General features: G+C 50.8%; 1 pseudogene across 1 annotated transcript in view; it reads right to left on the bottom strand.

Annotated features, from left to right (window-relative positions):
* Window positions 1–416: 416 nt before the first annotated feature.
* The window catches only part of LOC147102590 (HUWE1-associated protein modifying stress responses pseudogene), a 23,261-nt pseudogene continuing 1,328 nt past the window's right edge, over window positions 417–22,349 (bottom strand). The window contains exons 2-3 of the transcript XR_015073187.1: window positions 2,390–2,476; window positions 417–439 (exon numbers count right to left, since the gene is read on the bottom strand). The product of XR_015073187.1 is annotated as an HUWE1-associated protein modifying stress responses pseudogene (transcript). The remainder of the gene's footprint in view (window positions 440–2,389; window positions 2,477–22,349) is intronic.

Consider the following 22,349-nt stretch of genomic DNA (forward strand, 5'->3'; position numbering starts at 1 on the left):
GCAGTGAGCACAGGGGGTGATGGGTGAATGGGACTGGGTGCGAGTTAGGACACAGGGCAGTGAGCACAGGGGGTGATGGGTGAACGGGACTGGGTGCGAGTTAGGACACAGGGCAGTGCGCACAGGGGGTGATGGGTGAACGGGACTGGGTGCGAGTTAGGACACGGGGCAATGAGCACAGGGGGTGATGGGTGAACGGGACTGGGTGTGAATTAGGACACGGGCAGCAGAGTTTTGTAGGAGCTGGAGTTTATGGAGGGTGAAAGGTGGGAGGCCAGGACAGCGTTGGAATAGTCAAGTCTGGAGGTAACAAAGGCAGGGATGAGAGTTTCAGCAGCAGATCAGCTGAGGCAAGGGCGGAGTCAGGCGACGTTATGGAGGTGGAAATAAGCGGTCTTGGATATGGGGTTGGAAGCTCATCTCGGGATCAAATACGACACTAAGGTTGCAAATGGTCCGGTTGAGCCTCAGACAGTTGCCAGGGAGAAGGATGGAGTTGGTGGCTAGGGAACGGAGTTTGTGGCGGGGACCAAAGACAATGGTTTTGGTCTTCCCAATACTTAATTGGAGGAAATCTCTGCTCATCCAGCGCTGGATGCCGGACAAGCATGACAAACGAGAGGCAGTGGAGAGAGGTGGTGGTGAGGTAGAGCTGTGTGTAAGAGAGCTGCAGTGGGGGAAGAGAGAGAATGAACCAGGAAGAGAAGCCATTGCAGGTGATTCTCTGGCTACGACTGGATAGTTAGAAATGGAATTAGGCGAGGACAGTCCCATCCAGCTGGACGACAAGAGTAGAGGCACTGGAGGAGGATGGTGTGGTCAACCGTGTCAAAGGCTGCAGACAGGTTGAGAAGGGATAATTTACCACTGTCATGGTCACATAGGATGACATTTGTAACTTTGATAAGGGCCATTTCAGTGCTGTGGCAGGGCAGAAACCTGATTGGGGGTGTTCAAACACAGAGTTGCGGGAAAGATGAGAACAGATTTGGGAGGCGACAACACATTCAGGAACTTTGAAGAGGAAAGGGAGGTTGGCGATGGGTCGGTAGTTTGCAAGGACAGCGGGGTCAAGGGTGGGTTTTTTGAGGAGGGGTGATGACGGCAGATTAGGCGAGGGAAACAGTGCCCGAGGAGAGGGAACCATTAACAATATTAGCTAATATGAGGGTCAGGGAGGGAAGTTGGGTGGTCAGCAGTTTGGTGGGAATAGGGTCGAGGGAGCAGGAGGTGGGTCTCATGGACAAGATGAGCTCAAAGTGGGCGTGAGGGGAGATCGGAGAGAAACTAGAGAAAGATGCAAGTTCAGGGCTCAGACGGGGGGGGGGGGGGGAACCTTTGGGGAAGTTTGGCTTGGTGGGCTAGGGGAAGGGAGGAAAGTGGTAGAGGCAGCTGAACGGATGGTCTCAATCTCATTGACAAAGAATCCCATGAGCTCCTCGCACTTCTTGTTGGAGGCGAGGGTGGAGGAGGCAGGGGAGAGAGGTTTAAGAGTCATAACGACACAGAAGGAGGCCATTCAGCCCATCGAGTCCGTGCCAGCTCTCTGCAGAGCAATCGAGTCAGCCCCATTCCCCCGCTCCATCCCTGTAGACTGCTTGTGGCGAGGAGAAGCCGGGGGGTTATCTTTGCGTTCCAGGATGAACCTGGAACGGTGGGCAGTTTTGGCCGAGGAGAGCAGGACCCGCTGGTGCTTTATGTGGTCCAGCCAGATTTGGCAATGATTGGCTAAACCAGTTGTCCGCCATAAACTTTCAAGTCTACATCCGTTGGACTTAAGGGAGGGGGAATGATACACGCACACTTACACACCCACTCTCACATTTTCACTTTCTAAGCATTGACTGCTGTGTGAAATATTCCTTCCCTAAAATTACTGTACACCAGTTTTAACCTATTTCCCCCCCTTCGCTCCAGTATCCTGGTATACCTTGAAGTAGTGTTGGATTAACTATCAGTGCCATTAATTATTTTGTATACTTCCAGGGAAGATTTTTTGGGGGGGGGTTTGTCCAGACACGTTTCTTGGGTTCAATGTCTTAGACACAACTCCTGGGAGGGAGTCCTCACTCCTTACGGCCGGGATTCCACATTTTCTGACATAACTGTAATTCACTGGCCATGAAGCACTTTGTGACCTGCTGAGAATGTGAATTCTTTGTTTTGTCTATTTAGGGTTTTAGTTACTGATGAGGCAGCAGTGCTAAAAAGGTTTTCCAAACTTCCAGGCGTGCGACATTCAAACAGAACAAACCAGCAAATCGGAGCGTAAATATTCTGCATCGCTGGGCTTTACAGGCCAGTTAGCAGGACCGGGAACCGTCTGGGGCCCATGGGCCGCTGCATGGACAGCCCTGCTCGAATGAATACACACTCAACTGTGACGTACCTTTATACAGACAAGTGACAGAAGTAGCTGCTGCCTGGAACGGCTTCCACAGGCTCGGAATACCCAGCTGCTGTTCGAACACGCGATCTGAAAGAGGCAACAGAGTTTCTTTTTAAATTAGAATGCTCGGCCAACGTGTCAACTCGCTCCTAAAATGGCGATTAAAACCATTCCACTGCATTGCAACCACGTCATTAGTGACAAGCATCGGAGCTCCATGGCGGAAATTTACTGAAAAACAAATTAACAGGACTGAAATAAAGTAACTAATATCTGGGATGTTAATAAATAGTACAAACAAATTCATCGTTAATATCCCACAAGCTACCATGTCAGGCAAATAGGACATAAAAAGCAAACTATGACAAACATAGAAGATAGGAGCAGGAGTAGGCCATTCGGCCCGTCGAGCCTGCTCCGCCATTTAATGAGATCATGGCTGGTCATCCAAATTCAGTACCCTGTCCCTGCTTTCTCCCCATATCCCTTGATCCCTTTAGTCTTAAGAAATATATCCAACTCCTTCTTGAATATATTTAATGAATTGGCCTCAACTGCCCTGTGTGATAGAGAATTCCACAGGTTCACCACTCTCTGGGTGAAGAAATTCCTCCTCATCTCTGTCCTAAATGGTTTACCCCTTATCCTTAGACTGTGACCCCTGGCTCTGGACTCCCCCGCCATCGGGAACATCCTTCCTGCGTCTAGTCTGTCTAGTCCTGTTAGAATTTTATAAGTTTCAATGAGATCCCCTCTCATTCTTCTAAACTCTAGCGAATATAAGCCTGAGTGCGAGTCAGCAGAGAGTGCTGAGAGTTTGGGTAAGTGTGAGAGTTCTTTAATTGTTATTTCTCTTTAAATCATTCTTGATAAGATTACTTAAGCAGTTTACGTAAAGGGGAAAAGTTAAATATTTGGGATTCTGTTGGTTTAAGAAGAGTAAAACAAGGTTACACTGCAGTAGGAGTAAATTGGCACAGCAGGCAGTGGAAACCAGTTTTCTAACCAATCAGCAGGGGTGACTCATTTGGCTGTAAACAAACAAACAGTATAAAAAGACCAGGCTAGTGGGAGCAAGCACTGAGTGCGAGTCAGCAGAGAGTGCTGTGAGTTTGGGTAAGTGGGGTATTAGGTGCTCTTTTCAAACTTAAACTCTGTGGGTTGTAGTTAATAAGGCCTTTCTGGTGCAGAGTGACTGTTGGTAAACCATTTAACTGGTGCAATTAGAGGGATTGATTTAATTTAAATCCAATTAATTAAAGGGGATACTAGCATCTAAACTCAGGCAGAGAGTGTCCATAACTAACAATAAAAAATGTAATTAATTACATAGAATGGAGCAGGTGATGTGTTACTGTTGTGAGATGTGGGAGCTGGTGGACCCCATTGAGGCTCACGGTGATTACGTCTGTGACAAGTGTCTGCTGCTACAGGAACTGCAGCTCCGTGTTGATGAGCTGGAGTCTGAGCTTCAGACACTGTGACACATCAGGGAGGGGGAGAAGTACCTGGACACTGTGTATCAGGAGATGGTCACACCTATGAAGTTAATTAATTCAGATGTAGCCCATGGTCAGGGACAGGACAGTGTGACTACGAGTGAGGCAGGTACAGGGATCCAGGAGGTAGAGCTGGAGGAGCCGCAGCCCTTGCTCTTGTCCAACAGGTTCAAGGTTCTTACTCCGTGGGGACAGGAGCAGGGACTGCAGGGAGGATGAGCAACCTGGCCACAGCACCGTGGAACGGGGGGCCATTCAAGAGGGGGGAGTAAATAAAAATGTTGTAGTGGTAGGGGATAGTATTATTAGGGAGATAGATAAGAGTTCTCTGCAGCCGAGAGCGAGAGTCCCAAAGGCTGTGTTGCCTACCCGGTGCCAGGGTTAAGGACATCTCCTCTGGGCTGGAAAGAAACTTGCAGTGGGAGGGGGTGGATCTAGTTGTCGTGGTCCATGTTGGTACAAATGACGTAGATAGGATTAGGAAGCCGGTTCTGTTAAAGGAGTATGAGCAGCTAGGGGGCAAATTAAAAAACAGAACCTCAAGGGTAATAATCTCTGGATTATTACCTGAGCCACGAGCGAATTTGGCTAGGACAAATAAAATTAGAGAGTTAAATGCGTGGCTCAAAGACTGGTGTGGGAGAAATGGGTTTTGCTTCCTGGGACACTGGCACCAGTACTGGGGCAGGAGGGAGCTGTTCCGTTGGGACGGGCTTCACTTGGCCAGTGCTGGGACTAGAGTCCTGGCGGATCATATAACTAGGGCTGTAGAGAGGGCTTTAAACTAACTAGTGGGGGGGAGGTTCCTAGAGAGCAAATAATAAAAATGACAACAGAGAAGGTCATAGACTTAGGTAGCAGTGGGGAAATTGAAAACCAGAGCGTGTCAGGAAGGGGCAGAAGGTATGGAGTAAAAGGTAAAGTAATAAAAAGGGCAAAAGCAGGAACTAAGTGTCACAAAACATCTTTGAAAGTTCTCTATCTGAATGCACGTAGCATTCGTAACAAAATAGACGAGTTAATGGCACAAATAACTACATATGGGTATGATCTTGTGGCCATTACAGAAACATGGCTGCAGGGTGACAATGCCTGGGAATTAAACATACCAGGTTATTTAACGATCAGGAAGGACAGGCAGGAAGGAAGGGGAGGTGGGGTGGCTATGTTAATAAAGGAAGGAATCACTGTAATACAGAGAAATGATATTGGGTCAAAAGATCAGGATAATGAAACAGTTTGGGTGGAGATAAGGAATAATAAGGGGAAAAAAACACTAGTGGGCGTAGTCTATAGGCCTCCGAACAGTTGCAACTCTGTTGGACGGAGGATCAATCAGGAAATAGTTGAGGCTTGTAATAAGGGAACATCTATAATTATGGGGGATTTTAACTATCATATTCATTGGACAAATCAAATTGGGCAGGGCTGCCTTGAGGATGAGTTCATTGAGTGTATTAGGGATGGGTTTCTTGAGCAGTATGTAACTGAACCGACCAGGGGGCAAGCAACCTTAGATCTGGTCCTGTGTAACGAGACAGGATTAATTAAAAATGTCCTAGTAAAGGATCCCCTTGGAATGAGTGACCATAACATGGTTGAATTCCATATTCAATTAGAGGGTGAGAAGGTTGGATCTCAAACAAGCGTGCTAAGCTTGAATAAAGGAGACTATGAAGGTATGAGAGCGGAATTGAGTAGCGTGGATTGGGAAAAGAGATTAAAGGGTAAGACGATACATGATCAGTGGTGTACATTTAAGGAGTTATTTTACAACTTCCAAAAAATGTATGTTCCACTGAGAAGAAAAGGGTGTAAAAGAAAAGACAGCCATCCGTGGCTAAGTAAAGAAATTAAGGATAGTATTCAACTAAAAACAAGGGCATATAAGGTAGCCAAATCTAGTGGGAGGATAGAGGATTGGGAAAACTTTAAAAGACAGCAAAAAATAACAAAAAGATTGATTAAGAAAGGGAAGATAGATTATGAAAGTAAATTAGCAAAAAATATAAAAACAGATAGTAAGAGTTTTTATAGTTATATAAAAAGAAAAAGGGTGGCTAAAGTAAATGTTGGTCCCTTAGAGGATGAGACCGGGAAATTAATGGTGGGAAATATGGAGATGGCAAAAACACTGAATGAATATTTTGTATCAGTCTTTACAGTAGAAGACACTAAGAATATCCCAACACTGGACAAACAGGGGGCTATGGGGGGGGGGGGGGGGGGAGGAGCTAAACACGATCAAAATCACTAAGGAAGTGGTACTCGGTAAAATAATGGGACTCAAGGCGGATAAATCACCTGGACCTGATGGCTTACATCCTAGGGTCTTGAGGGAAGTGGCGGTAGGGATTGTGGATGCATTAGTAATAATTTTCCAAAACTCCCTGGACTCGGCAAAGGTCCTGGCAGACTGGAAAACTGCTAATGTAACACCCTTATTTAAAAAGGGCAGTAGACAGAAGGCTGGAAACTATAGACTGGTTAGCCTAACATCTGTGGTAGGTAAAATTTTGGAGTCCATTATTAAGGAGACAGTAACAGGACATTTGGATAATCATAATTTAATAGGACAAAGTCACCATGGTTTTATGAAGGGGAAGTCATGTTTGACAAATTTGCTGGAGTTCTTTGAGGAAGTAACATATAGGGTGGATAAAGGGGAACCAGTGGACGTAGTGTATTTATCAGGACATCAGGGCATCAGGACATCAGGGAGAATTTCTACCAAAAATTCTCACAAATATGCCCTGAATTCAGAAATCTGAATGACAACCAAAAACTCCCATTCCTACTGGGAGAGGAGAGAAGCTGTGTAACACTGGCGGCACACTATGTTACAGCTTGCCATGAACAGAGGGACAACCAGTAAACTAAGAAATGAATATATATAAACAATGCGAATGTATATTTATACTCAGGGATATACCTGTTTATACACTGTATGAATAGAACTGCGTTTATGTGCTCAACCATAAATGTATTTTGATGCTTTGGCAACATAAGATGTAACTTATCATGCCAATAAAGCGATTTGAATTGTGAATTGTATTTAGACTTCCAAAAGGCATTTGACAAGGTGCCACACAAAAGATTATTGCTTAAGATAAAAAAATCACAGGATTGGGGGTAATATTCTGGCATGGATAGAGGATTGGCTATCTAACAGAAGGCAGAGTTGGGATAAATGGTTCATTCTCAGACTGGCAATCAGTAACTAGTGGTGTTCCGCAGGGGTCACTGCTGGGTCCCCAACTCTTTACAATCTATATTAACGATTTGGAGGAGGGGACCGAGTGTAACATATCAAAGTTTGCAGATGATACTAAGATGGGAGGGAAAATAGTGAGTGAGGAGGACATAAAAAACCTGCAAGGGGACATAGACAGGCTAAGTAAGTGGGCAGAGATTTGGCAGATGGAATACAATACTGGAAAGTGTGAGGTTATGCACTTTGGCAGGAAAAATCATAGAGCAAGTTATTATCTTAATGGCAAGAAACTGGAAAGTACTGAAGTACAAAGGGATCTGGGGGTCCTGGTGCACGAAACTCAAAAGGTTAGTATGCAGGTGCAGCAAGTGATTAAGGCGGCCAATGGAATGTTGGCTTTCATTGCTAGGGGGATAGAATATAAAAATAGGGAGGTATTGCTTCAGTTGTACAAGGTATTGGTGAGACCGCACCTGGAATACTACGTACAGTTTTGGTGTCCGTACTTATGAAAAGACATACTTGCTCTCGAGTCAGTACAAAGAAGGTTCACTGGGTTAATCCCAGGGATGAGGGGATGGACATATGAGGAGAGGTTGAGTAGATTGGGACTCTACTCATTGGAGTTCAGAAGAATGAGAGGCGATCTTATTGAAACATATAAGATTGTGAAGGGGTTGGATCGGGTGGATGTTCCCGATGATGGGTGAAACTAGAACTAGGGGGCATAGTCTTAGAATAAGGGGCTGCTCTTTCAAAACTGAGATGAGGAGGAACTACTTCACTCAGGAGGGTGGTAGGTCCATGGAATATGCTGCCCCAAAAAGCTGTAGAAGCTACATCATTACATAAATTTAAAACAGAAATAGACAGTTTCCTAGAAGTAAAGGGAATTAAGGGTTACGGGGAGCGGGCAGGAATTTGGACATGAGTCTAGGTTCGGATCGGACATGGCCCTGTGGGTAGCGTAGCGGGCCCAGGGGCCGTGTAGCCTGATCCTGCTCCTATTTCGTGTGTCTAATTCTGTTAGATTCAGGAGATGGTTCTGTGATAGTAGATTGGCGGTTAGGATCAGATCAGCCATGATCTTATTAAATGGCGGAGCAGGCTCGAGGGGCCGATTGGCCTACTCCTGCTCCTATTTCTTATGTTCTTATGTTCTAATCGACCCAATCTCTCCTCATACGTCATTCCTGCCATCCCAGGTATCAGTCTGGTGAATCTTCGCTGCACTCTCTGCATGGCAAGAACATCCTTCCTCAGATAAGGCGACCAAAACTGCACAAAATACTCAAGGTCTGGTCTCACCAAGGCCCTGTAGGAGATCTCACTCGAGCTTGTTACCAGGTTTACTGTGCTGCTACTAACCCACCAGTACCGTACCCCAGTGTTATACAGTGACAGACCTGTACCCATCAGTACTGTACCCCAGTGTTATACAGTGACAGACCTGTACCCACTAGTACTGTACCCGTGTTATAGTGACAGGCCTGTACCCATCAGTACTGTACCCGTTATACAGTGACAGACCTGTACCCACCAGTACTGTACCCGTTATAGTGACAGGCCTGTACCCATCAGTACTGTACCCGTTATACAGTGACAGACCTGTACCCACCAGTACTGTACCCGTGTTATAGTGACAGGCCTGTACCCACCAGTACTGTACCCCAGTGTAATACACTGACAGACCTGTACCAGCTGTGACTCAGTTGGTATCACACTTGCCTCTGAGTCAGAAGGTTGTGGCTTCAAGTCCCACTCCAGAGACTTGAGCACAAAGCTAGGCCAAAACTCCAGTGCAGTACTGAGGGAGTGCTGCACTATCGGAGGTGCCGTCTTTCGGATGAGACGTTAAACCGAGGCCCGCCCCGTCTGTTTTCTCAGGTGGACGTAAAAGATTCGATGGCACTATTTTGAAGAAGAGTAGGGGAGTTATCCCTGGTGTCCTGGCCAATATTTATCCCTCAACCAACATAACAAAAACAGGTTCTCTGGTTATCACATTGCTGTTTGTGGGACCTTGCTGCGTGCAAATTGGCTGCCGCATTTCCCACATGACTGCACTTCAAAAGTACTTCATTGGCTGTAAAGCGCTTTGAGACATCCGGTGGTTGCGAAAGGCGCTATATGCAAGTCTTTCTTCCTTTCTTTACCCATCAGTACTGTACCCCAGTGTTAGTGACAGACCTGTACCCACCAGTACTGTACCCCAGTATTAGTGACAGACCTGTACTCACCAGTACTGTACCCGTTATACAGTGACAGACCTGTCCACCAGTACTGCACCCGTGACAGACCTGTACCCATCAGTACTGTACCCGTGTTAGTGACAGTCCTGTACCCATCAGTACTGTACCCCAGTGTTAGTGACAGACCTGTACCCACCAGTCCTGTACCCATCAGTACTGTACCCGTGTTAGTGACAGACCTGTACCCACCAGTACTGTACCCGTGTTAGTGACAGACTTGTACCCACCAGTATTGTACCCGTGTTATACAGTGACAGACCTGTACCCATCAGTACTGTACCCCAGTGTTAGTGACAGACCTGTACCCACCAGTACTGTACCCGTTATACAGTGACAGACCTGTACCCATCAGTACTGTACCCCAGTGACAGACCTGTACCCACCAGTACTGTACCCGTGTTAGTGACAGACCTGCACCCACCAGTACTGTACCCGTGTTAGTGACAGACCTGTACCCATCAGTACTGTACCCCAGTGACAGTGACAGACCTGTACCCGTCAGTACTGTACCCCAGTGACAGTCCTGTACCAGTCAGTACTGTACCCCAGTGTTATACAGTGACAGACCTGTACCCACCAGTACTGTACCCCAGTGTTAGTGACAGACCTGTACCCATCAGTACTGTACCCCAGTGACAGACCTGTACCAGTCAGTACTGTACCCCAGTGTTATACAGTGACAGGCCTGTACCCACCAGTCTCTTGGGCAAGATGACTTGCTTCCACACTAAAAATTAGTTCTCAGGTGACTGATGAGTCCAATGCGTGACCTACAGTCTCTGTCACAGGTGGGGCAGGCGGTGGTTGAAGGGGTGGGTGGGGTGCTTGGGTTGAGATGCGCTCCTTCCGCTGTTTGTGCTTGCTCCCAGCAAAGAAACTCGAGGTGTTCGGCACCTTCCTGGACTCTTCTCATCCACTTTTAGCGGTCTTGGGCCAGGGATTCCCAGGTGTCGGAGGGGATGTTACACTTTTTCGAGGCGGCTTTGAGGGTGTCCTTGAAGCCTTTCCTCTGCCCACCGGGGTTCTCCTGCCGTGTCGGAGCTCCGAGTGGAGCGCTTGTTTTGGGAGTCTCGTATCGGGCATGCGGACTATGTGGACCATCCATCGGAGTTGATCGAGCGTGGTCAAAGCTTCGATGCTGGGGATGTTGGCCTGAGCGAGAACACTGACATTGGTGCACCTATCCTGCCAATGGATTTGCAGGATCTTGCGGAGGCAGCGTTGGTGGTACCTCTCCAGTGCTTTGAGGTGCCTGCTGTACATGGTCCATGTCTCTGAAGTATACAGGAGGGCGGGTATCCCTACTGCTCTGGAGACCATGAGCTTGGTGCCGGGTTTGAGGTCCTGGTCTTCAAACACACTCTTCCTCAGGCGACCGAAGGCTGCGCTGGCACACTGAAGGCGGTGTTGGACTTCGTCATCGACGTCTGCCCTTGTTGACGGACTCCCGAGGTGTGGGAGTGGTCCACGTTGTCCAAGGCCTTGTCATGGATTTTGATAATCGGGGGGGGCAGTACTGTGTGGCGGGGGCAGGTTGGTAGAGGACCTTTGTCTTATGGGTGTTTAGTGTAAGGCCTATGCTCTCGTATGCTTCGGTGAAGGTGTTGACGATGGTTTGGAGTTCGACCTCCGAGTGTGCGCAGACGCAAGCGTTCATGAATACATGAACTCATCTCTCTTATTTGGAAGGAGGAGAGCGTGGCTGGGGATCTCAGCGATGCCGTAATCGTGACCATCTTCAAGAAAGGTGACAAGTCCGATTGTGGTAATTACCCACCAGTACTGTACCCGTGTTATACAGTGACCAACCTGTACCCACCAGTACTGTACCAGTGTTATACAGTGACAGACCTGTACCCACCAGTACTGTACCCCAGTGTTATACAGTGACCAACCTGTACCCACCAGTACTGTACCAGTGTTATACAGTGACAGACCTGTACCCACCAGTACTGTACCCCAGTGTTATACAGTGACAGGCCTGTACACACCAGTACTGTACCCCAGTGTTATACAGTGACAGACCTGCACCCACCAGTAATGTACCAGTGTTATAGTGACAGACCTGTACCAAGCAGTACTGTACCCGTGTTATACAGTGACTGACCTGTACCCCCAGTACTGTACCCCAGTGTTATAGTGAGACTTGTACCCACCAGTACTGTACCCCAGTGTTAGTGACAGACCCATACCCACCAGTACTGTACCAGTGTTATACAGTGACAGACCCATACCCACCAGTACTGTACCCGTGTTATACAGTGACAGACCTGCACCCACCAGTAATGTACCCCAGTGTTACAGTGACAGACCTGTACCCACCAGTACTGTACCCGTGTTATACAGTGACAGACCCGTGCCCACCAGTACTGTACCCCAGTGTTAGTGACAGACCTGTACCCACCAGTACTGTACCCCAGTGTTATACAGTGACAGACCTGTGCCCACCAGTACTGTACCCCAGTGTTATACAGTGACAGACCTGTACCCACCAGTACTGTACCCCAGTGTTATACAGTGACAGACCTGTACCCACCAGTACTGTACCCCAGTGTTAGTGACAGACCTGCACCCACCAGTACTGTACCCGTGTTATACAGTGACAGACCTGTACCCACCAGCACTGTACCCCAGTGTTAGTGACAGGCCTGTACCCGCCAGTACTGTACCCCAGTGTTATAGTGACAGACCTGTACTGTACCCCAGTGTTAGTGACAGACCTGTACCCACCAGTACTGTACCCGTGTTATAGTGACAGACCTGTACCCACCAGTACTGTACCCGTGTTATACAGTGACAGACCTGTACCCACCAGTACTGTACACCAGTGTTATAGTGACAGACCTGGACCCACCAGTACTGTACCCGTTATACAGTGACAGGCCTGTACCCACTAGTACTGTACCCCAGTGTTATACAGTGACAGACCTGTACCTACCGTACACTGTACATGTCGAAGTCGTGGTTATTGGGGACTGTGATCAACATAACCACATGTAGAAGTGGTTGATATTGTGGATGGTGAACATTATATGTAGAAGTCGTGGGTATTGGAGATTGTGGTCAACATTCCATGTAAAAGCGTTGGATATTGGGGTCTGTGGCCCACATTCCACATAGAAGATGTGGATATGGGGGACTGTGACCAACATTACAACATCAACTTGCATTTATATAGCAACTTTAACGTAGTACAACCTCCCAAGACGCTTCACAGGTGTGTTATCAAATAAAGTGACACCGAGCCACAAGGAGATATTAGGACTGATGACCAAAAGCTTGGTCAGTTAGTGTTTAAGGAGAGTCTTAAAGAAGAGGGGTAGAGAGGCGGATACTGGGGATGGTAGCCAACATTTCACGTAGAAGAATCATGGAATAGTACAGCGCAGGAGGCCATTTAGCCCATCGAATCTGCACCAGCTCTTTCGACGAGCTATCCAGTCAGTCTCACTCCTTCCCCATAACCATGCGATTTTTTTTTCTCCTTCAAGTGTTTATCCAATTGTCTTTTGTAGGCAACTATTAAATCTGTATCCACCAGAGCCTGTCCCCATTACAGCCAAGTGTTTTTGACGTGCTTCATTTCAACTTCCAAAATAAATCATATGTCTCTGTTGAGACGTTATTCTGTATCGTACATTGTGTACCCTCCAAAACATTTAGACCTTTTGGCAAACAGTTGATCATGCAATGATTCCTCGCTTGTAAGGATAGTGGATTCCTCAATATCAGCCAGATTCCAGGAACAAAGGGATATGGGGATACGGCGGGAAAGTGGAGTTGAGGTCAAAGATCAGCCACGATCTTATTGAATGGCGGAGCAGGCTTGAGGGGCCACATGGCCGACTCCTGCTCCTAATTCTTATATTGGGGACTGTTGCCAACCTAGCATCTAGAAGAGGTGGATATTGGGGACTGTGAACAACCTTACATCAACAACTTGCATTTATATAAGAAATAGGAGTCGTCGGCCACACGGCCCCTCGAGCCTGCTCCGCCATTCAATGAGTTTGTGGCTGATCTTCAACCTCAACTCCACTTTCCCACCTAATCCCTACAGCACTTGATTCCCCGAGAGTCCAAAAATCTACCGATCTCAGCCTTGAATATACTCAACGATTCAACATCCACAGCCCTTTCAGGTAGAGAATTCCAAAGATTTACAACTCTCCGAGTGAAGAAATTCCTCCTCATCTCAGTCTTAAATGGCCGACCCCTTATCCTGAGACGATGCCCCCTAGTTCTAGACACTCCAGCCAGGGGAAACAACCTCTCAGCATCGACCCTGTCAATCCCCCTCAGAATCTTATATGTTTCAATGAGATCACCTCTCCTTCTTCTAAACTCCAGAGAGTATCGGCCCATTCTACACAATCTCTCATCATAGGACAGCCCTCTCATCCCAGGAATCAATCTAGTGAACCTTCGTTGCACCGCCTCCAAGGCAAGTATATCCTTCCTCAGGTAAGGAGACCAAAACTGTGCACAGTACTCCAGGTGTGGTCTCACCAAGGCCCTGTACAATTGTAGCAAGACTTCCTTACTCTTATACTCCAACCCTCTAGCAATAAAGGCCAAGATGCCATTTGCCTTCCTTATTGCTTGCTGTACCTGCATGCTAACTTTCTGTGTTTCCTGTACGAGGACACCCAAATCTCTCACCATCTAAAAAATATTCTGTTTTTCTATTCTTCCTACCAAAGTGAATAATCTCACATTTCCCCACATTATACTCCATCTGCCACCTTATTGCCCACTCACTTAACCGGTCTATATCCCTTTGCAGACTCTGTGTCCTCCTCACACCAACTTTTAACGTAGCAAAACCTCCCAAGGCGCTTCACAGGAGCGTAATCAAACAAAATTTGACACCGAGCCACATCAGGAGATATTAGGACAGGTGACCGAATGCTTGGTCAAAGAGGTAGGTTTTAAGGAGAGTCTTAAAGGAGGAGCGATAGAGATGTCGAAGAGGTGGATATTGAGGACAGTAGCCAACATTACACACCGTAGAAGTGGGTATTCGAGACAGTGGTCAAATTACATGTCGAAGAGGTGGATATTGGGGACTGTGACAGACATTACAACAACTTGCATTTATATAGTGCCTTTAATGTAGTACAACATCCCAAGGCCCTTCACAGGGGCGTTCCCAAATAAAATGACACCGAGCCACTTAAGGAGATACTAGGACAGATGAAAAAGAAGTAGGTTTTAAAGAGCATCTTAAAGGAGGGGAGAGAGATAGAGAGGCGGAGAGATTTAGGGAGGGAATTCCGGAGCTTTGGGCCAAGACAGCTGAAAGCACGGCCGCCAATGGTGGAACGATTAAAATTGAGGATGCGCAAGAGGCCAGAATTGGAGGAGCACAGAGATCTAAAGCTTGTAGGGCTGGAGAAGGTTAGAGAGATAGGGAGGGGCAAGGTCACGGAGGAATTTGAAAACGAGGATGAGGATTTTAAAACTGAAGCATTGCCGGATCGGAAGCCAGTGTAGGTCAGCGAGCACAGGAGTGATGGGTGACCGAGACTTGAACCGCGTGAAGATACAGGCAGCAGAGTTTTGGATGAGCACAAGTTTATGTAGGGTGAAAGATGGAAGGCTGACTAAGAGAGCATTGGAATAATCAAGTCTAGAGGTAACAAAGGCAAGGATGAGGTATTCAGCAGATGAGCTTAGGCAGGGTCGGAGTTGGGCGATGTTATGCAGATGAAGGTAGGCAGTCCTGGTGATGGAGCGGATATGTGGTCAGAAGTTCATCTCGGGGTCAAACACAACACCAAGGTTGCACACGGTCTGGCTCAGCTTCAGGCAGTTGCCAGGGAGGGGGATGGAAACAGTGGCTGGGGAACAGAGTTTGTGGTGGGGACTAAAGACAATGGCATCGGTCTTCCCAATATTTAGTTGGAGGAAATTTCTGCTCATCCAATATTGGATGTCGGACAAGGCGGAAGTCACACCCCCATCCACATCAATGGGGCTGTGGTGGAAAGGGTGGACAGCTTTAAGTTCCTCGGAGTCCATGGTGGCATAGTGGTTAGCACTGTTGCCTCACAGCGCCAGGGACCCGGGTTCGAATCTGACCTCGGGTGACTGTCTGTGTGGAGTTTGCACATTCTCCCCGTGTTTGCGTGGGTTTCCTCCGGGTGCTCCGGTTTCCTCCCACAGTCCAAAGATGTGCGGGTTAGGTTGTATTGACTATGATAAATTGACCCTTAGTGTTAGGGGGATTAAATACGTGGGGTTACGTGGATCGGGTGGGATATGTGTTGGTGTAGGGGTTACGGGGATCGGGTGGGATATGTGTCGGTGCAGGCTCGATGGGCCGAAATGGCCTCTATCTGCACTGTGGGGTTTCTGTGATTTCTGTGATCACGGAAGACCTCTCCTGGTCCCTCAACACCTCCTCTCTGGTGAAGAAGGCCCAGCAGCGCCTATATTTCCAAAGGAGGCTGAAGGGATGTAACCTGTCACCCCTGATCCTCTCTAACTTTTACCGCTGCACGATAGAGAGCATCCTGACGAACTGTATCACAGTATGGTATGGCAGCTGTAGCTACTATGACCGGAAAGCCCTGCAGCGGGTAGTCAAAACTGCCCAGCGCATTACCGGCACCCGGCTACCGACCATAGAGAACATATACCAGAAACGCTGTTTACGGAGGTCACGGTCCATCATCAAAGACCCTACCCACCCCAGCCACAGTCTGTTCGCCCCCCCTGCCATCTGGAAGACGCTACAGATGCATTCGCACCCGTACGACCAGATTTAGGAACAGCTTCTTTCCCAGGGCTGTCATCCTACTGAACTCCACAAATAAACTCTAAAGCCTGCACATCTGCCAATGCACTTTATTACGGTTATGTTTATGTTAATGTATTACAAGCCAATTGTATGTTGAATGTTTAAATGTCTTAATCTAAATGTACACACTCGGGAGCCGCAAGCCAACATTTCATTGTACTGCACTTACGCACTAACAATGACAATAAAAGTTGATTTGATTTGATTTTGATTTGAGTGTGACAAATCAGGGACAGTGGAGGGGTCCAGAGAGGTGGTGGCGAGATAGAGCCGGGTGTCGACAGCGTACATGTGGAATCTGATGTCGCACGTGATGAGGGGTGGCATGTAGATGAGAAATAGGAGGCCAAGGATAGATCCTTGGGGAACTCCAGGGCGGGAGGGGGAAGGGAAGCCATTGCAGGTGATTCTCTGGATATGATTCGATAGATAAGCATGGGCAAGGGTAGTTTTACTCAGCTGGACAACGGAGGAGAGGGGTTAGTCTCACTAAAGTCCTGTACAATTGTAGTAAGATTTCCTTACTCTCCCCCCACCCAATTCACAATTCAAATCGCTTTATTGGCATGATAAGTTACATCTTATGTTGCCAAAGCATCAAAATACATTTATGGTTGAGCACATAAACGCAGTTCTATTCATACAGTGTATAAACAGGTATATCCCTGAGTGTATAAATATACATTCGCCTTGTTTATATATATTCATTTCTTAGTTTACTGGTTGTCCCTCTGTTCATGGCAAGCTGTAACATAGTGTGCCGCCAGTGTTACACAGCTTCTCTCTTCTCCCAGTAGGAATGGGAGTTTTTGGTTGTCATTCAGATTTCTGAATTCAGGGCATATTTGTGAGAATTTTTGGTAGAAATTCTCCCTGATGTCCTGATATTTTCCACAGGCTGTGAGGAAGTGCATCTCTGTCTCCACTACTCCCTGACTGCAGTGCGAGCATATCCTGTCCTCTCTTGGCAGCCTGGTCTGCCTTTTTCGATCGCTAGGCTATGTTCGCTAAGTCTGTACCTTGTCAAGGTTCTTCTCCGTTTGTTATCCTTTACCATGGTCAGGTAATCAGCTATGTTGTATTGTCTGTTTAGGGCCAAGTAGCAATTGAGTTTGCTTTGGGTTTTTGTTGTTTCTGCCCAATATGTCAGATATTTATCCTTTTGCTTAGCGACGATTGTGTTGGGTCCCAAATCTCTATCCCCATCCTCCTCTCCTCTTCCTCCACCTCCTCCTTTTCCCCATACCCATTCTCCCTCCCCTCCACCCCTCCCCCCCTGCTTCCGCCCCTTCTCCTTCCTCTTCCTCCCCTTCTTGCTCTTCCTCCTCGTCCATCCTCTCCCTCCTCCCTCCCATTACCCCCTTCTTCCCCCCTGCCTCCATTACCCCCTTCCTCCCCCTCCCTCCCATTACCCCCTTCCTCCCCCTGCCTCCCATTACCCCCTTCCTCCCCTGCCTCCCATTACCCCCTTCCTCCCCCTGCCTCCCATTACCCCCCTTCCTCCCATTACCCCCTTCCTCCCCCTGCCTCCCATTACCCCCTTCCTCCCCCTGCCTCCCATTACCCCCGCCTCCCATTACCCCCGCCTCCCCCGGCCTCCCATTACTCCCTTCCTCCCCCTGCCTCCCATTACCCCCTTCCTCCCCCTGCCTCCCATTACCCCCCTTCGTCCCCCTGCCTCCCATTACCCTCTTCCTCCCCCTTCCTCCCCCTCCCATTACCCCTCTTCTTCCTCCCCCTCCCCTCTTCCTCTCCCTCCTCCCCCTCTTTCTTATCCCCCTCCTGCCCTCTTTCTTAACCCCAACCTCCCCTACCCTCCTTTCTTACCCCCTCTTACCCTCTTTCTTAAAACCCCTCCCCCTTTCTTCCCCCTTTTCCTTTCTTACCCCCTTTCCTCTTTCTTATCCCCCTTTCCCCTCTTAACCCCTCTTCCCCTCTTACCCCATTTTCCACTCTCTTTTTAGCCCCTCCCGCTCTCTCTTACCACCACCCCCCTCTCTTGCCTCCCCCTCCTCACCTCCCCCCTGCTCCCTCCCCCTCTTTCACCTCCCCCTCTCCCCTCCCCACCCTCACCTCCCCCTCTCACCTCCCCCCTCCCGTCTATCTTGCCTCCCCCCTCCCGTCTCTCTTACCCCCTCCCCCTCCCCTCTTCCTCTCCCTCCTCCCTCTCCCCTCTTTCTTATCCCCCTCCTGCCCTCTTTCTTAACCCCACCTCCCCTACCCTCCCTTCTTACCCCCTCTTACCCTCTTTCTTAAAACCCCTCCCCCTTTCTTCCCCCTTTTCCTCTTTCTTACCCCCTTTCCCCTTTCTTATCCCCCCTTTCCCCTCTTAACCCCTCTTCCCCTCTTACCCCATTTTCCATTCTTTTTTAGCCCCTCCCGCTCTCTCTTACCACCAACCCCCTCTCTTGCCTCCCCCTCCTTGCCTCCCCCTCCTCACCTCCCCCCTGCTCCCTCCCCCTCTTTCACCTCCCCCTCTCCCCTCCCCCACCCTCACCTCCCCCTCTCACCTACCCCCTCCCCCCTCCCGTCTATCTTGCCTCCCCCCTCCCGTCTCTCTTACCCCCCTCCCCCTCCCTCTTACCTCCCCTCCCTCCCACCTCCCCTCCTTCTTTCTTACCCTCTTTCCCACCCCACCTCCCTCCCTCCCACCTCCCTTTCTTCCCCCTCCCTCTTTCTGACCCCCCCTTACCCCCCTCCTTACCCCCCTCCCCCACCTCCTCTTAACCCCCCACCCCCTCTCCCCCTTTCTTACCCCCACCCGCTCCCCTTCTTACCCCCACCCCCTCCCCCTTCTAAACCCCCCACCCCCTCCCCCTCCCCACCCCTCCCTTCTTTCCCCCTCCCTCCTTCTTTCCCCCTCCCTCCTTCTTACCCCCTCACCCTTCCCCCACCCTTTCTAACCCCCCCTCCCCCACCCCCTCCCCCTTTTTTACCCCCACCACCCCCTCCCTCCCCCTTTTTTACCCCCCCCCTTTTTACTCCCCCCACCTCCTCCCCTTCTTAACCCCCTCCCTCCCCCCTCTTTCTTACCCCCCTCCCTCGTTCTTACCCCCCCACCCCCTCCCTCCCTTTCTTACACCCCCACCCCTTCCCTCCCTTACCCCCCCACCCCTCCCTCCATCTTTCTTACCCCCCCACCCCCTCCCTCCATCTTTCTTACCCCCCCACCCCCTCCCTCCCTCTCACCCCCTCACCCCCCCACCTCCCCTCCCTTCCTCTTTCTTACCCCCCCCACCCCCTCCCTCCCTCTTTCTTACCCCCCCACCCCCGCCCTCCTTCTTATCCCCCACCCCCTCCCTCCCCCTTTTTTAACACCCCTCCCTCCCTTTCTTACCCCCTCTCCGCCCCCCTCTTTCTTACCCCCCTCCCTCCCCCCTCTTTCTTACCCCCTCCCTCCCCCCTCTTTCTTACCCCCTCCCTCTTTCTTACCCCAACCCCCTCCCCCCTTCTTACACCCCCACTCCCCCCACCCTCCCTCTTTCTTACCCCCCACCCCCCCACCCTCTTTCTTACCCCCTCACCCCCTCCCTCCCTCTTTCTTACCCACCACCTCCCTCCCTCTTTCTTACCCCCCCCACCTCCCTCCCTCCCTCTTTCTTACCCCCCCACCCCCTCCCTCCCCTCTTTCTTACCCCCCCACCACCTCCCTCCCTCTTTCTTACCCCCCCACCCCCTCCCTCCCTCTTTCTTACCCCCTCCCTCTTAACCCCCCCACCCCCTCCCTCTTACCCCCCCACCCCCTCCCTCCTTCTTAACCCCCCACCCCCTCTCTTTCTTGCCCCCCACCTCCCTAACTCTTTCTTACACCCCCACCCCCTCCCTCTTTCTTACCCCCACACTCCCTCTCCCTCTTTCTTACCCCCCCACCCCCCCACCCTCCCTCTTCTTACCCCCCACCCCCTCCCACCCTCTTTCTTACCCCCCACCTCCCCCACCCCCTCCCTCCCTCTTTCTTACCCACCACCTCCCTCCCTCTTCTTACCCCCCCCCACCTCCCCTCCCTCCCTCTTTCTTACCCCCCTCCACCCCCTCCCTCCCTCTTTCTTTACCCCCCCACCACCTCCCTCCCTCTTTCTTACCCCCCCACCTCCCCTCCCTCCCTCTTTCTTACCCCCTCCCTCTTAACCCTCCCCACCCCCTCCCTCTTACCCCCCCACCCCCTCCCTCCTTCTTAACCCCCCACCCCTCTCTTTCTTGCCCCCCACTCCCCTAACTCTTTCTTACACCCCCACCCCCTCCCTCTTTCTTACCCCCACTACCCTCTCCCTCTTTCTTACCCCCCCACCTCCCTCCCTCTTTCTTACCCCCCCACCTCCCTCCCCCTCCTTAACCCCCCCACCCCCTCCCTCTTACCCCCCCCACCCCCTCCCTCTTTCTTACACCCCCACCCCCTCCTTCCCTTTCTTACCCCCCACCCCTTCCCTCCCTCTTTCTTACCCCCCCACCTCCCTCCCTCACCCCCCCACCCTCTTTCTTACCCCCCACCCCCACCCTCCCTCTTTCCCCCCCACCCTCCCTCTTTCTTAACCCCCCCGACCCCTCCCTCCCTCTTTCTTAACCCCCCCGACCCCTCCCTCCCTCTTTCTTAACCCCCCCGACCCCTCCCTCCCTCTTTCTTAACCCCCCCGACCCCTCCCTCCCTCTTTCTTAACCCCCCCGACCCCTCCCTCCCTCTTTCTTAACCCCCCCCGACCCCTCCCTCCCTCCCTCTTTCTTAACCCCCCCGACCCCTCCCTCCCTCCCTCTTTCTTAACCCCCCCCGACCCCTCCCTCCCTCTTTCTTAACCCCCCCCGACCCCTCTCCTCCCTCCCTCTTAACCCCCCCGACCCCTCCCTCCCTCCCTCTTTCTTAACCCCCCCGACCCCTCCCTCCCTCTTTCTTAACCCCCCCGACCCCTCCCTCCCTCTTTCTTAACCCCCCCGACCCCTCCCTCCCTCTTTCTTAACCCCCCCGACCCCTCCCTCCCTCTTTCTTAACCCCCTCCCTCCCTCTTTCTTACCCCCTCCCTCCCTCTTTCTTACCCTCCTCCCTCCCTCTTTCTTACCCCCCTCCTCCCTCCCTCTTTCTTACCCTCCTCCCTCCCTCTTTCTTACCCCCTCCCTCCTCCCTCCCTCTTTCTTACCCCCTCCCTCCTCCCTCCCTCTTTCTTACCCTCCTCCCTCCCTCTTTCTTACCCTCCTCCCTCCCTCTTTCTTACCCTCCTCCCTCCCTCTTACCCTCCTCCCTCCCTCTTTCTTACCCCCTCCTCCCTCTTTCTTACCCCCTCCCTCCCTCCCTCCCTCCCTCTTTCTTACCCTCCTCCCTCCCTCTTTCTTACCCTCCTCCCTCCCTCTTTCTTACCCCCTCCCTCCCTCTTTCTTACCCCCTCCCTCCCTCCTCCCTCCCTCTTTCTTACCCTCCTCCCTCCCTCTTTCTTACCCTCCTCCCTCCCTCTTACCCTCCTCCCTCCCTCTTACCCTCCCTCTTTCTTACCCCCTCCCTCCCTCTTTCTTACCCCCCTCCCTCCCTCCCTCTTACCCCCCAACTCCCTCCCTCCCTCTTTCTTAACCCCCCCGACCCCTCCCTCCCTCTTTCTTAACCCCCCCGACCCCTCCCTCCCTCTTTCTTAACCCCCCCGACCCCTCCCTCCCTCTTTCTTAACCCCCCGACCCCTCCCTCCCTCTTTCTTAACCCCCCGACCCCTCCCTCCCTCTTTCTTACCCCCCTCCCTCCCTCTTTCTTACCCTCCTCCCTCCCTTTCTTACCCTCCTCCCTCCCTCTTTCTTACCCTCCTCCCTCCCTCTTTCTTACCCCCTCCCTCCTCCCTCCCTCTTTCTTACCCCCTCCCTCCTCCCTCCCTCTTTCTTACCCTCCTCCCTCCCTTTCTTACCCTCCTCCCTCCCTCTTTCTTTCTTACCCCCCCCTCCTCCCTCCTCTTACCCCCCAACTCCCTCCCTCTTTCTTACCCCCCCAACTCCCTCCCTCTTTCTTACCCCCCAACTCCCTCCCTCTTTCTTACCCCCCTCCCAACCCCCTCCCTCTTTCTTACCCCCCCAACCCCCTCCCTTTCTTAACCCCCCCCAACCCCCTCCCTCTTTCTTAACCCCCCCCAACCCCCTCCCTCTTTCTTAACCCCCCCCAACCCCCTCCCTCTTTCTTACCCCCCCCAACCCCCTCCCTCTTTCTTACCCCCCCAACCCCCTCCCT

The sequence above is a fragment of the Somniosus microcephalus genome, chromosome 21 (genome assembly GCF_052327205.1).
Source record: "Somniosus microcephalus isolate GS21.2 chromosome 21, FLI_Smic_1.0, whole genome shotgun sequence".
Classification (NCBI taxonomy): domain Eukaryota; kingdom Metazoa; phylum Chordata; class Chondrichthyes; order Squaliformes; family Somniosidae; genus Somniosus; species Somniosus microcephalus.